Here is a 13,122-nt window from a genome sequence, read left to right on the forward strand (position 1 = left end):
CCCCTAACCATTCAGGCTACGAGCCTGATAGCCCCCTAACCACTCCCCGGCTGGACTGATTGACACCTAACTGCTCCCCTGCCAGCTCAATCACCCCCAACTGCCCTCCCCTGCAGGCCTGGTTGCCCCAAATGCCCTCCCCTGCAGGCCTGGTCCCCCCCAACTGCCCTCTCCTACAGACCTGGTCGCCCCTAACTGCCCTCCCCTGCTGGCCATCTTGTGACAGTCTGGGGGTGCCCATCTTGTGACGACATGGGGATGGCCATCTTGTGACAAATGGGGCAGCCATCTTGTGACACGAGGGCATGAGGGTCAATTTGCATATTACCTCTTTATTATATAGGATTACATAATTATATGGAAGTTAGATTTTTTTGTTCTCAGTTTCTAAAATTGTTTATGACTGTTAAAAACAGAGTTTGCTGATGAATGCTTTTTTGGCAGTGGAGTGTGAACCTACTCATATGTTTTTTTTAATTTTTTAAATTAATCTTTATTGTTGAGATTATTACAGATGACCATCTTTTATCCCCCCATAGTTTCCCTCCGCCCGGTTGCCACCCCCACCCCCAGGCCCTTGCCACCCTATTGTCTGTGTCCATAGGTAATACATACATGCATATAAGATCTTTGTCTAATCTCTTCATGCACCCCCTACACCGCCTTCCCTTTGAGAATCGTTAGACTATTTCATTTCCATGCCTCTGATTCTGTTCCATTCACCAGTGTATTCTGTTTATCAGATTTATTCATTTGATTTTTAGATTCAATTGTTGATAAATATGTACTTGCTGTCACTTTGTTGTTCAATTTTTTATCTTTACCTTTTCTTCTTCTTCCTCTTCTTAAAGAATACCCTTCAGCATTTCATATAATACTGGTTTGGTGGTGATGAACTCCTTTAACTTTTTCTTGTCTGTGAAGCTCTTTATCTGACCTTCAATTCTAAATGATAGCTTTGCTGGGTAGAATAATCTGGTTGTAGGTTCTTGCTATTCATCACTTGGAATATTTCTTGCCACTCCCTTCTGGCCTGCATAGTTTCTGTTGAGAAATCAGCTGACAGTCGTATGGGTACTCCCTTGTAGGTAACTATCTGTTTTTCTCTTGCTGCTTTTAAGATTCTCTCTTTGTCTTTTACCGTTGGCATTTTAATTATGATATGTCTTGGAGTGGTCCTCTTTGGATTCCTCTTGTTTGGGGTTCTCTGCACTTCCTGGACTTATAAGTCTATTTCTTTCACCAGGTAGGGGAAGTTTTCTGTCATTATTTCTTCAAATAGGTTTTCAATATCTTGCTCTTTCTTTTCTTCTAGCACCCCCAACATTTGGATGTTGGTACACTTGAAGTTGTCCCAGAGGCTCCTTACACTATCTTCATATTTTTGGATTCTTTTTTCTTTTTGCTCTTCTAGTTGGGTGTTTTTTGCTTCCTCATATTTCAAATCATTGATTTGATTCTCAGGATCCTCTAGTCTACTGTTGAATCCCTGTATATTATTCTTTATTTCAGTCAGTGTATGCTTAATTTCTGACTGGTCCTTTTCCTTTTTTTTTTTTTTTTTTTTTTGGCATTCTCACTAAGATCCTTGAAAGTCTCACTAAGTTCCTCGGAGGTTTCTAGAAGATTCTTGAGTAATCTTATAACTGTGGTTTTCAACTATATCCAATAGTTTGCTTTCTTCCATTTCTTTCATTTGTGACATGGTTCTTTATCTCCACATTTTGGCTGCTTTCCCGTGTTTGTTTCTGTGTATTGGGTAGCTGCTAAGTCTCCTTGAGTTGCTAGAGTGGCCTTGTGTAGTAGGTGTCCTATAAGGCCCAGTGGCTCAGCCTCCATAATCACCTGAGGTGGACACTCTTGGTGCACCCCTTTGTGGGCTGTGTGCACAGTTTTGTTGTAGTTGAGCATTGATTGCTTTTGGTGTCACTAGGAGGAATTGACCTCCAGGCCAATTGGCTGTGGGGAACAGTTGTGACTACAGTGGGAGAGCTGCTGTGCAGGAGACACCCATATGGAGCAGGACTTGCTTCAGTGGGGCTTTGGTGCTCACTGAGTCTGCCCCTTGAGTGTGTTGCTTATGGATGTGAAGAGTTGTAATCTGGTATGGTCTCACTCTGACCACTGGGTACACTGGCTCTTGTGTTTCCAGGGAGGTGCACCAACAGGAGCTACAGAGAGATCTGCATATTCCTCCTCTTTGTATTGGGTTTGGTGCCCAGATAAGGCCCAGTTGTGAAGCAAGCAGGCTGGTGCTGGTGCTGGTGCAGGTTCTTGAGTCTTTTATTGATAGGTTTGGGGCTCCCTGACCCAACTGCAGCTTGTTTGACCCAGCTGCAGCTTGAGAAAGGACACACCATTCATATGCAAAAGTTGCTGCGCACAGCTTGGGTGGGGTTGTAAATTGGGTGGAGCGGGGTCTCAGGGAATCACCAGGGTGGAGCAAACAGAAATGGCTGCCAGTCAGCCCTGTACTAGGGAGGTCTCAGCATGGGAACAATGACCACTGCGAGCACCTCCTTCTGGAAGAGAGCCGCCCCTGAGTTCCTGCCCCAATGCCAGACAGTCCAGTTTCTCCCCATATGTGTGTGGGTCCCCCAGAGCCTCGCCTGGCACTGGAGCTCAGAGGAAGTAGAAGTTTGTAAATTCAGTTCGTGGTACTGGCCTTTTAAGAAGAGAAGCTGAATTTCCAGCAGCCTGTGGGTCACTCAGCCCCAATCCACACGGATTTTTACAGTCCGTAGTTCTTACTGCCTGTAGGGACTTCTTTTCCCAGCTCTGGAACCCTGGGCTGGGGGTCTGTTGTTGGGCTGGGACCCCTTTCTCCTCCAGGTGGCCTCTGCAGAGGTGATCTCCCTCCCCATTAAAAAAGCAACAGACCCGGGTGCCAGACTAGCCTGTTCTGTGCCTCTGCACCTCCTACCAGTCTCAGTGTGCTTTCTTCTTTATTTCTCTCGTTGTAGTACTTCCACTCAGCCAGCTTTCCGGTGATTCTGGAGGATGGTTGTTCTGTATTTTAGTTGTAATTTTGATGTGGTTGTGGGAGGCAGCAAGTACAGGCATTTACCTATGCCGCCATCTTGGTTCTCTTCATATATATTTTGAAATATAATATGTTTTATACTATGTTGCATTTTGAAGAGTTAAGTATTTTGTTTTGTTATATCATTAGTTTTCCTTTGAAAAACCTATTAACTTTTGTAGTTACATTTTCCTGGTGACTCACTCTAAAAATCAGTTCTTTGTATTGATAGCTAGAACTCTTTAGAAATTACAGGGCTTTATATATAACATTTTGTTTTGTGAAAATTGTTTTTTATAAGTATTATGTTGTATAATGAATATTTTAAATGACCTTATTCTGCCCTTGCCCTTTCTTTGATCAGGGTGGGAGGTAAGCAGTTGAAGTATAATCATATTTCTGTTTGTAGACTTTTAATGACATCTCCTTTATTTCTCTCTGGATCTTCAACCTTGTTTTTAACCTCAGCATTTTCGATTTATCTTTCTACTATTTGCTATAGAGTAAAAATATTGAAATTTAGTCTTTTCTATGGTGTAAAGCACTGATTGATTAATGTTTTTGATGATTTCAATTATTAACTAATTTGAGAACAGTGAATGTACAATATTCACTTTTAATTCTCCTTCAGTTATAAAATTAATTTGCATACTTGGGATTTTTATTTTTACTTGAAAATTAGTTCATTTCAAGTAACTCAATCAGCTTTTTACTTTCAATGGTGTTCAATTCATGGTACATTAATACTTAAAATTAAGTAGATAAAACAGACTTTCGGTGAGATGACAGAGTAGGTATACAATGTGTTCCCCTCCTCCCAGGATCACAGCAAAACTACAACTAAACTACACAATAACCATCATTGAGAATCACCTAAAGTCTAGGTGAACAGAACTCCTATAACTAAGGATATACAGAAGTAGACACAGCAAAACCTAGAAGAGGGATGGAGACAAGATACAGGATGCTTTCACACCCACTGTGGCAGTTGAGAATTGGGAGGCTGTGGAAGTTCCCCCTGAAGAGCCAAGATCTCCCCCAGGAGCAAAGCGTCCTAGCCCCACACCACACTCCCTAGCCAAGGGCTCCAGTACTGGGAAGAGACTTCCCCATAATTTCTGGTTGTGAAAACCAGTAGGGATTTTGGCTGAATGAGACAGAGGTCTGCTAAGAGTACCAGGCATTCCTCTTAAAGGATCTGCTCAAGGATTTAACTTGCTGACCAACTTATGGGCTCTGAACTCTTGTGCTGGGGTAGCAGCCAGGAACATAATAGGAGTAATGGACTTGTCTGGCTTCAGGGTGAAAGCTGGACAGGCAGCTTTCTCCCAGATAGAAATGCTGGTGCAAGTGATTGTTCATTTGTTTATCCCTTTTCCCACCCAGTTGCAGGTGTAGATGGGCTTCATATCTGAATCTCAATCCACCTGGCTAACACTGTTCACCCTTCTCTGGTGATTCCCTAAGACCCTGCCCCACCTAACTTGTGGGCTCACCCAAGCCTCTTCCAGTGGATTTTCTATATAAATGGCCTGTCTTGGCTCTCAAAGGTTCACAAAACTGAAGCAACAGCATCTGGCCTTGACATGCCCTGTATCTCTTGCTAAGTAGCCTCAATCGTGGCACTAGGGGCAGCCAGCCTTAGTTCACAGTTTAGCTTTTCTCAGGTACTTCCAAGCCCAGCACAGGTGACAACCATATGCAGATCACTTTGTAGCTTATACCAAGTGGCTCCAGGCAGGTCATACACAATAGTTGACCTTAGCCAGCCAGCACTAAGAGGCCCCAGAACCAACACATTCAGTGGCCAGCTTCAGAACACACCAGAGCACCATACAATCATCTCTACAAATGACACACAGAAAAGGCAGACTTGGCAGGCACCAGAGCCTTACTAAAGCAAATCCTGCTCTTTAGGTCCTGTCCCTGCACAACAGCTCCTCCACTAGAGTCATGGCCATTCCTCACAGCCAATCAGCTGGAGGGTCAATCTCTCCCATTCACATGAAAACATCAATCAAGGCTCAACTACAACAGAAGGGCACACAAAACTTACAGAAGAGACACACTTGGAGCACTTGGCTCTGGTGACCAGGGAGACTGCACCACTGGACCTTACAGACACTTACTACATAAGGCCACTCTACCAAGACCAGCAGACATAGCAGCTCTACTTAATGCATAGAACCAAACATAGGCTGGCAGCTAGAATGAGGAGACAAAGAAACATGTTTCAAATGAAAGAAAAGAACAAAACTCTAAAAACAGAACTAACAAAATGGAGATAAGCAACCTACTAGATGCAGAATTCAAAACACTGGTTATAAGAATGCTCAATGAGCTTAGATGAAGAGTAGATGAACTCAGTGAGAATTTCAACAATAAAATGGAGATAGAAAACATAAAAAAGAATCAGTCAAATGAAGAATACAGCAATTAAAATGATCTTATATAATAAAGAGGTAATATGCAAATTGACCATCACTCCAGCACACAAGATGGCCACCCCCATGTGGTCAAAGATGGCCACCTCCATGTGGACACAAGATGGCCACCACAAGATGGCCAGCAGGGGAAGGCAGTTGGGGGGCGGGGAGAGGTCAGAAGGGGAGGGCAGTTAGGGGTGACCAGGCCTGCAGGGGAGGGCAGTTGGAGGTGACCAGGCCAACAGGGGAGGACAGTTGGGGGTGACCAGGCCTGCAGGGGGGGGGGGGGGGACCAGGTCGGCAGGGGAGGGTAGTTAGGGGCAACCAAGCTGGCAAGGGAGGGCAGTTAGGGGTGACTGGGCCAGCAGGGGAGGGCAGTTGTGGGCGATCAGGCCAGCTGGGGAGGGCAGTTAGGGGTGACCAGGCTGGCAGGAGAGGGCCATTAGGGGCAATCAGGCTGGCAGAGGAGCAGTTAGGCGTCGATCAGGCTGGCGGGAGTGGTTAGGAGGTGATCAGGCTGGCAGGCAGAAGTGCTTAGGGGCAATCAGGAAGGCAGGCAGGTGAGCAGTTGGGAGCCAGCAGTCCTGGATTGTGAGAGGGATGTCCAACTGCCCATTTAGGCCCGATCCCAGCAGTCGGAGATCCCTTGAGGGGTCCCAGATTAGAGAGAGTGCAGGCTGGGCTGAGGGACACACACCCTCCACCCCCGTGCATGAATATCATGCACCAGGCCTCTAGTGAATACATAACAGGGAATCAACTAGATTAGAGGAAGCAGAGGATCGACTCAGTGATTTGGAAGATAGGGTAACAGAAGACACCTAATCAGAACAGCAAAAAGAAAAAAGATTTTAAAAAATGAGGGTAGTTTAAGGGGCTTCTGGGACAACATTAGATATACCAACATTCCCATCAAAGGGTACCAGAAGGAGAAGAAAGAAAGAGAAAGGGATTGAAAACCTACTTGAAGAAATAATGATGATAATCTCTCCTAACCTGGTGAAAGAAATAGACATGCAAGTCTAGGAAGTGTGGAGAGTCCCAAAGAAGATGAACCCAAAGAGGCCCACACTAAGATACATTATAATTGAAATGCAAAAGGTTAGAGATAAAGAATCTTAAAATCATCAAGAGAAAAGCAGTTAGTTACCTACAAGGGAGCTCCCATAAGATTGTCAGCTGATATCTCAACAGAAGCTTTGCAGGTCAGAAGGAAATGGCAAAAAATATTCAAAGAAATGAAAAGCAAGGCCCTATAACAGTGGTTCCCAACTTTTTTTTGGCCATGCCCCACCTAAGCATCTCTAAAATCCTGATGCCCCCCATGACATATAATTTTTATTACTCAAAAAGTGAACTCATATTCACATGGAGGAAGCCTAAAAGGCCATTAACTTGCTCTAAACAAGCTTCCAAAGAACTTGGCACTCATGAAAGAGAAAAATAAAAGAACTAAAGGACAGTTGAAGTACTAAGGAAGAAATCACTAAGACATTGTTAAAATAATAATAATATGAAGTGATATGAAAAAATAGCAAATAAAGTTTCAAAACATAATAGAGAACTGAAATGCATAAATATGTCACAATATATATTTACATACTGTATATGAGGCCCCTAGAACCATAAGAAATGCAAAAAATTCATTGTTAATCATTCTCAAATTTCCCCCCTGAAAAATCAAATTGCCCCCCCTGTGGGGTGTGTGCCCCACATTGGGAACTACTGCCCTACAACCAAGACTGCCCAGCAATACTATCATTTAGAATTGAAGGAGAGATAAATAGATTCCCAGACAAAAAAGAGCTAAAAGAGTTCATCACCACCAAACCAGTATTACAAGAAATGTTAAAGGGCCTTCTTTAAGGATAAGAAAGGAAAAATAAAATAAAAAAATGTTAATAATGAAATGGCAATAACTACATATCTACCAACTATTACTTTAAATGTAAATGGATTAAATGCTCCAATCAAAAGACATAAGAAAACAATACCCATATATATGCTGCTACTAGAGACCTACTTCAGGTATCAATACACACACAGATTGATTGTAAAGAGATGGTAAAAGATATTTCATGGAAATGAAAACCAAAAAAGCTGGGGAGCAATACTTACCTTAGACAAAATAGGCTTTAAAATAAAGGTTGAAAGAAGAGACAAAAAAGGACTCAGCAATTTCACTTTGAAAAGATATATGCTTCCCTATGTTCATTGCAGCATTGTTTGATAGTCAACATATGGAAGCAGCCTAGGTGTCCATCCATGGACAAATTGCATAAAGAAGAGGCAGTATGTGTGTACAATGGAATATGACTCAGCCATTAAAGGGAGTGAAATCTTGCCTTTTGCACTAACATGGATGGATCTGGAGAGTGTTGTGCTGAGTGGGATAGGTTGGATATAGAAATAAAAGTGTCATATGATTTTATTTATATGTGGAATCTAAAAACAAAATAATGAACAGGCAAGGCAGAAGGAGATTCATAGATACCAAGAATGTTTTGATGGTTGCCGGATGGGAAGGGGTTTAGGGTCCTGGTTAAAAAGGGGAAAGGGATTAAGATATGCAAATTGCCAGTTATAAAAATAGTAATGAGGATGTACAATATAGCTAATGTGGTCAATAATCTATAATAATAAAAGCGTAATATGCAAAATGACCCAACGGCCATCCAGACATCCTTCTGGAACGACCTTCCGGACAAAGCTGGGGCTGCAGCTGTGGGATCGAGGCAGCCGCTGTGGCTATGAGGGATCAAGGCAGCTGCAAGGGAGGGATCGAGGCCACCTGCCATGGCTGTGAAGGCCTACTCTTGCACAAATTTCGTGCATCGGGCCTCTAGTACTGTAATAACTATGTATGGTGCCAGATAGCTACTAGACTCATAAGGGTGATCGTTTCCTAAGTTATTTGTCTAATCACTTATGTGTACAACTGATACTAATGAAATATTGTATGGCAGCTGTAATTGAAAAATAAAAGCTATTTTGAAATAACATTAGGTACATAAAGTAAAAATAATACACATCTAAACTTTAGATCAAAGACAATAATTTATTTTTGTTAATATTTTCTGTTTCCTTTGTTTCTGCTCTTTTTTCTAAAATAGTATGTTTTAATTTAGGAAATAATTTATACTTTGTCATATATAGTTCCAAATTGCATTGTTATAGATCTCTTCAATGTGAAATTTGTGCATAGTTATTTGAACAGATTGAAAAATGTTGGGCTGAAACTAATCTCTAAGAAACACTTTCTTTTTCTACTCATTTAAATTATTTTTAAAATATATTTTATTGATTTTTTACAGAGAGGAAGGGAGAGGGATAGAGAGTTAGAAACATCGATGAGAGAGAAACATCGATCAGCTGCCTCCTGCACACTCCCTACTGGGTATGTGCCCGCAACCAAGGTACATGTCCTTGACCAGAATCGAACCCGGGACCCTTAAGTCCACAGACCAACGCTCTATCCACTGAGCCAAACCAGTCAGGGCCATTTAAATTATTTATGAAAGATTTCTGTGTATATCTTAGTCATAAAGAAAGGAAATTTTATATTATTTATTTATAGCCTATTTAAATGATAGTGAGAAAGAAAGAATATTTTCTTTGTTTTATAATAAGATTCAGTTTACCCAAATCTGTATAAGAATAAAATTAAAGTTATATTTCCTAGCTGTGAGTAAAAATTCATTGAATTCAGTCATACCACTCTTTATATAACATAAATATGCTGCTGTTACTGAATTTCATAATGGTAAAACTATAACTACTCCTTTTTAATCATAATGGCAGTTTCAATAACATTATTGCACACATACAATATGATTAATTTTCTAGCCATATTCTGCCTCAGTAGAGCAGTGAAATGTGAGGTAAACCAGTAAAATTCCTGGAATTATTTTACTTTTTTCAGCACAGCTTCTGCTTTAAAACATTTAGATCACAATAAACCTTGCTAAGGATGTCTTCCAAGCCTGTTATGTAATTAGATCACTCTGAACTTTCTTAATTATATAATCTGAATGTGTGGAATCATTTGCTTGCTTGTCTAAAGGTACTCCTTGGCTCAATTTAATTCATGCAATAGGTACAGGGAGTTTTGTCTCATAATGACTGACCTTTGTACATTGGTTTTCTGTTTGTTTCCTTAGCACTCCAGAAAAAGGTAGGGTTAAAAATTAAGGTGGGGAAAAAAGGAAAATGTATTGGTGAATGCACAGAATATTAATGGTATCCTTTCACTTAATATTTTTTACTTTATTTTTATTGTTGACACTATTACAGATGCCCCATTTTTACCCCCTTTTGCCCACCTCTAACCAACCCCTGCCCCTTCTTCCTGCTGGCCATCACCCCACTGTTGTCTGTGTCTATGTCACTAAATTTTTTACTGTTAGTACACATACTATGAAACTATATTTTTAAAATGTGTATATACCTACTTTGTCCAAGCATAGACAGAAACAGATATGGCCCAACATTCATGGAGCTTATGGTCTAATTAAGGTAAAAACAAACAAAACAACCCAAACAGAATAACTTGAGAATCACAAATATAAATTAAAAATTTCGAATGAGTTAAGTGCTACTAAGTAAAGGTAATGGAGCTAGGAGAGCAAGTGTATCATAAGGGCATTTTACCTAGTCAGAGAGATTGGGAAGGCTGTCTTGAGGAAGTGCTAAATGAGCTAATATCTAAAGGATAAACAGGAGTCAATTAGGAGAACTGGGAGAGAAGCATACTTCAGGCTGATACAGTGGTTAAATTACAAGGCCCCGTGGCAAGAGGAAGCATAGTACAAAGGAGCTACTGTTTAAAGCTGGAGCAGGGAAAGTGGATTCAAGGTGAAGCTATAGACATGAGTGTGCTCTAGATCATGTTAAGTAATGTTTGCTGTACTAAGAACAATGGAAAACCATTGCAGTTTTTCAGTAGGTGAGTGGCATGATTAGGTTTACCTTTTGAAAGGTTCTCTGGCTGCAGTGTGGAGAATGGCTTGGGAGAATGGGGCCGTGGCAAGCATAGGTGGAGGGAGACCAATAGGAAGCTGTTGCGGTACTCCAGTGAACACTGATGGTACCTTGGATTTAGGGTGGTTGTGATAGAAAAGGGGAGAATGAAATAGGTGTGAAAGGTATTTACAAAGTAAAGCTAATAGGACATGGAAATACATAGTATGTAGAGGATGAGGGAGAGGGAGATTATTAAACAACGTAGGTATTTTGAAACAGTACTAGGTTTGGAGATTTGTGGTTTTGGATAGGTTGAAATTGAAAAGGTTTCAAGATATCCCAAAGAGATGTCAGCAATTAGATATCTTAGTCTGAAGCTCATGAGGAAGTGTAAGCTTGAGTCAGCTATCTGTGAATAAACTGGTCATGGATGTGACACTGGAGAAAGTATAAAATTAGAAGAAGAGAGGACCTAGGAGCAAGCCTTGAGGAATTCCCAAATGATGGGATTGCAATTTACTAATGTCAGTTACTGATTCTAAAAAGCAAAAACAAGAAGAACCCAGAATATGGTACATTGTTTATGTAGTGATTGCATTGCTTACAATATAAAGTATCCCAAAAAATGTATATGTACACTTTGAATAATTATAAAGGCAGTGTTTATTAAAATACATTTCATTTTAAAAATTGAGCTATCAGCTGTTAAAGTGTGTATACATTTTTGGGGGACACCCTGTAGTTTAAAATTACTTTGTTCTTCCAGTCCAGTTTAGAAGCATGAAATATGTCCAGTGTATGATTCACATTTTTATTGTGAGATGTTGCACAGGAGGTGGGAAACTACTTGATGGTGGTACTTACTATTCTTTCATGTCTGCCTTTTTTCATCAAAAATCTTTTCCAATTCATGCTCTAATTTTTGTCAAGAGTTACCCTAAGGTATAACATTGCATTTTCAGGATGCAATTTTACTTATTTCTGTAAGCATTTTTTTTCTTAGTGTTTTAGTGTCACAGTGTTTGAGTTAATAAAATGTAGACTATTTCAGATAGTTTTTAGCTGTTCATTATATTTTATGTTTTTATCCCCCATCACTCCCCCCAATCTCTTCATTTTAAATTGAAGCTTATCCAAGTGGAATTTTAAGAAGATTTTTAAAATTGATTTTGAGAGAGAGAGAGAGAGAGAGAGAGAGAGAGAAACATCAATGTGAGAGCGAAACATTGATTGGCTGCCTTCTGCACACTGCCTACCTACCAGAAATTGAACCCACAACCCGGGCATGTGCCCTGACCAGGAATTGAATCAGCAACCTTTTGGTGCATGTGATGATGTCCAACCAACTGAGCCACACCAGTCAAGGACCAAGTGGAATTTTTAAAAGTTTTTTTTTTTTGTCAGATCTGCAAATATTTGTAAATGTTTTTCTACATAAAATATGGGTACTGTAGAATTAAGATGTTATGAACAGTTTTTTTTCAAGAATGGTTCATTTGTTCCTCAGGGGAACTATTCTACCTTCTGGTAAGCCAGAGAATGATTCTGATTGACTTAACTTGATATTCAGCCATATGATTTGTTGCAACACTTTAGTCTTTTTTTATTTTTATTTTTTTTTTTCAAATTTTTTATTAAGGTATTATATGTGTACATATCTTACCATTGCCCCCCCCCACCCCACTCCCATACCTGCCCTCACCTCCCAATGTTTTGCATCCATTGGTTACTCTTATATGCATGCATACAAGTCCTTCAGTTGATCTCTTATTTCCCCCACCTCTCCCTAACCTTACCGCTGTAATTAGACACTCTGTTTGATGCTTTACTGCCTCTGTAACTATCTTTTGGTTCATCAGTTTATAATGTTTTTCATTATCCCTAAATGAGTGAGATCATGTGGTATTTTTCTTTCATTGACTGGCTTATTTCACTTAGCATAATGTTCTCTAATTCCATCCAGGTGTCTACAAATGGTAGTAATTCCTTCTTTTTTATGGCAGCATAGTATTCCATTGTGTAGATGTACCATAGTTTTCTGATCCAGTCATCTGCTGACGGGCACCTAGGCTGTTTCCAAATCTTAGCTATTGTAAATTGTGCTGCTATGAACATAGGGGTGCATATATCCTTTCTGATTGGTGTTTCTGGTTTCTTAGGATATATTCCTAGGAGTGGGATTACTGGGTCAAATGGGGGTTCCATTTTCAGTTTTTTGAGGAAACTCCATACTGTTCTCCACAGTGGCTGCACCAGTCTGCATTCCCACCAACAGTGCACGAGGGTTCCTTTTTCTCCGCATCCTTGCCAACACTTGTCGTTTGTTGATTTGTTGATGATAGCCATTCTGACAGGTGTGAGATGGTATCGCATTGTCGTTTTGATTTGCATCTCTCGGATAATAAGTGACTTTGAGCATGTTTTCATGTGTCTCTTGGCGTTACTTCTGTCTTCTTTTGAAAAGATTCTATTTAGGTCCGTTGCCCATTTTTTTATTGGATCATTTATCTTCCTTTTATTAAGTTGTATAAGCTGCCTGTAGATGTTGGAAATTAAACCTTTATCTGTGATACCATTTGCAAATATGTTCTCCCATACAGTGGGGTTTCTTGTTGTTTTGTTGATGGTTTCTTTTGCTGTGCAAAAGCTTTTTATTTTGATGTAGTCCCATTTGTTTATTTTCTCTTTGGCTTCCATTGCCCTAGGGGCAGT

General features: G+C 40.4%; 1 protein-coding gene across 7 annotated transcripts in view; it reads left to right on the forward strand.

Moving 5' to 3' along the window:
* The window catches only part of TRPC1 (transient receptor potential cation channel subfamily C member 1), a 189,679-nt gene that overhangs the window by 124,724 nt on the left and 51,833 nt on the right, over positions 1 to 13,122 (forward strand). The gene's annotated exons all lie outside the window — the stretch shown is intronic.

Source organism: Plecotus auritus, assembly GCF_963455305.1.
Source record: "Plecotus auritus genome assembly, chromosome: 2".
Taxonomy (NCBI): domain Eukaryota; kingdom Metazoa; phylum Chordata; class Mammalia; order Chiroptera; family Vespertilionidae; genus Plecotus; species Plecotus auritus.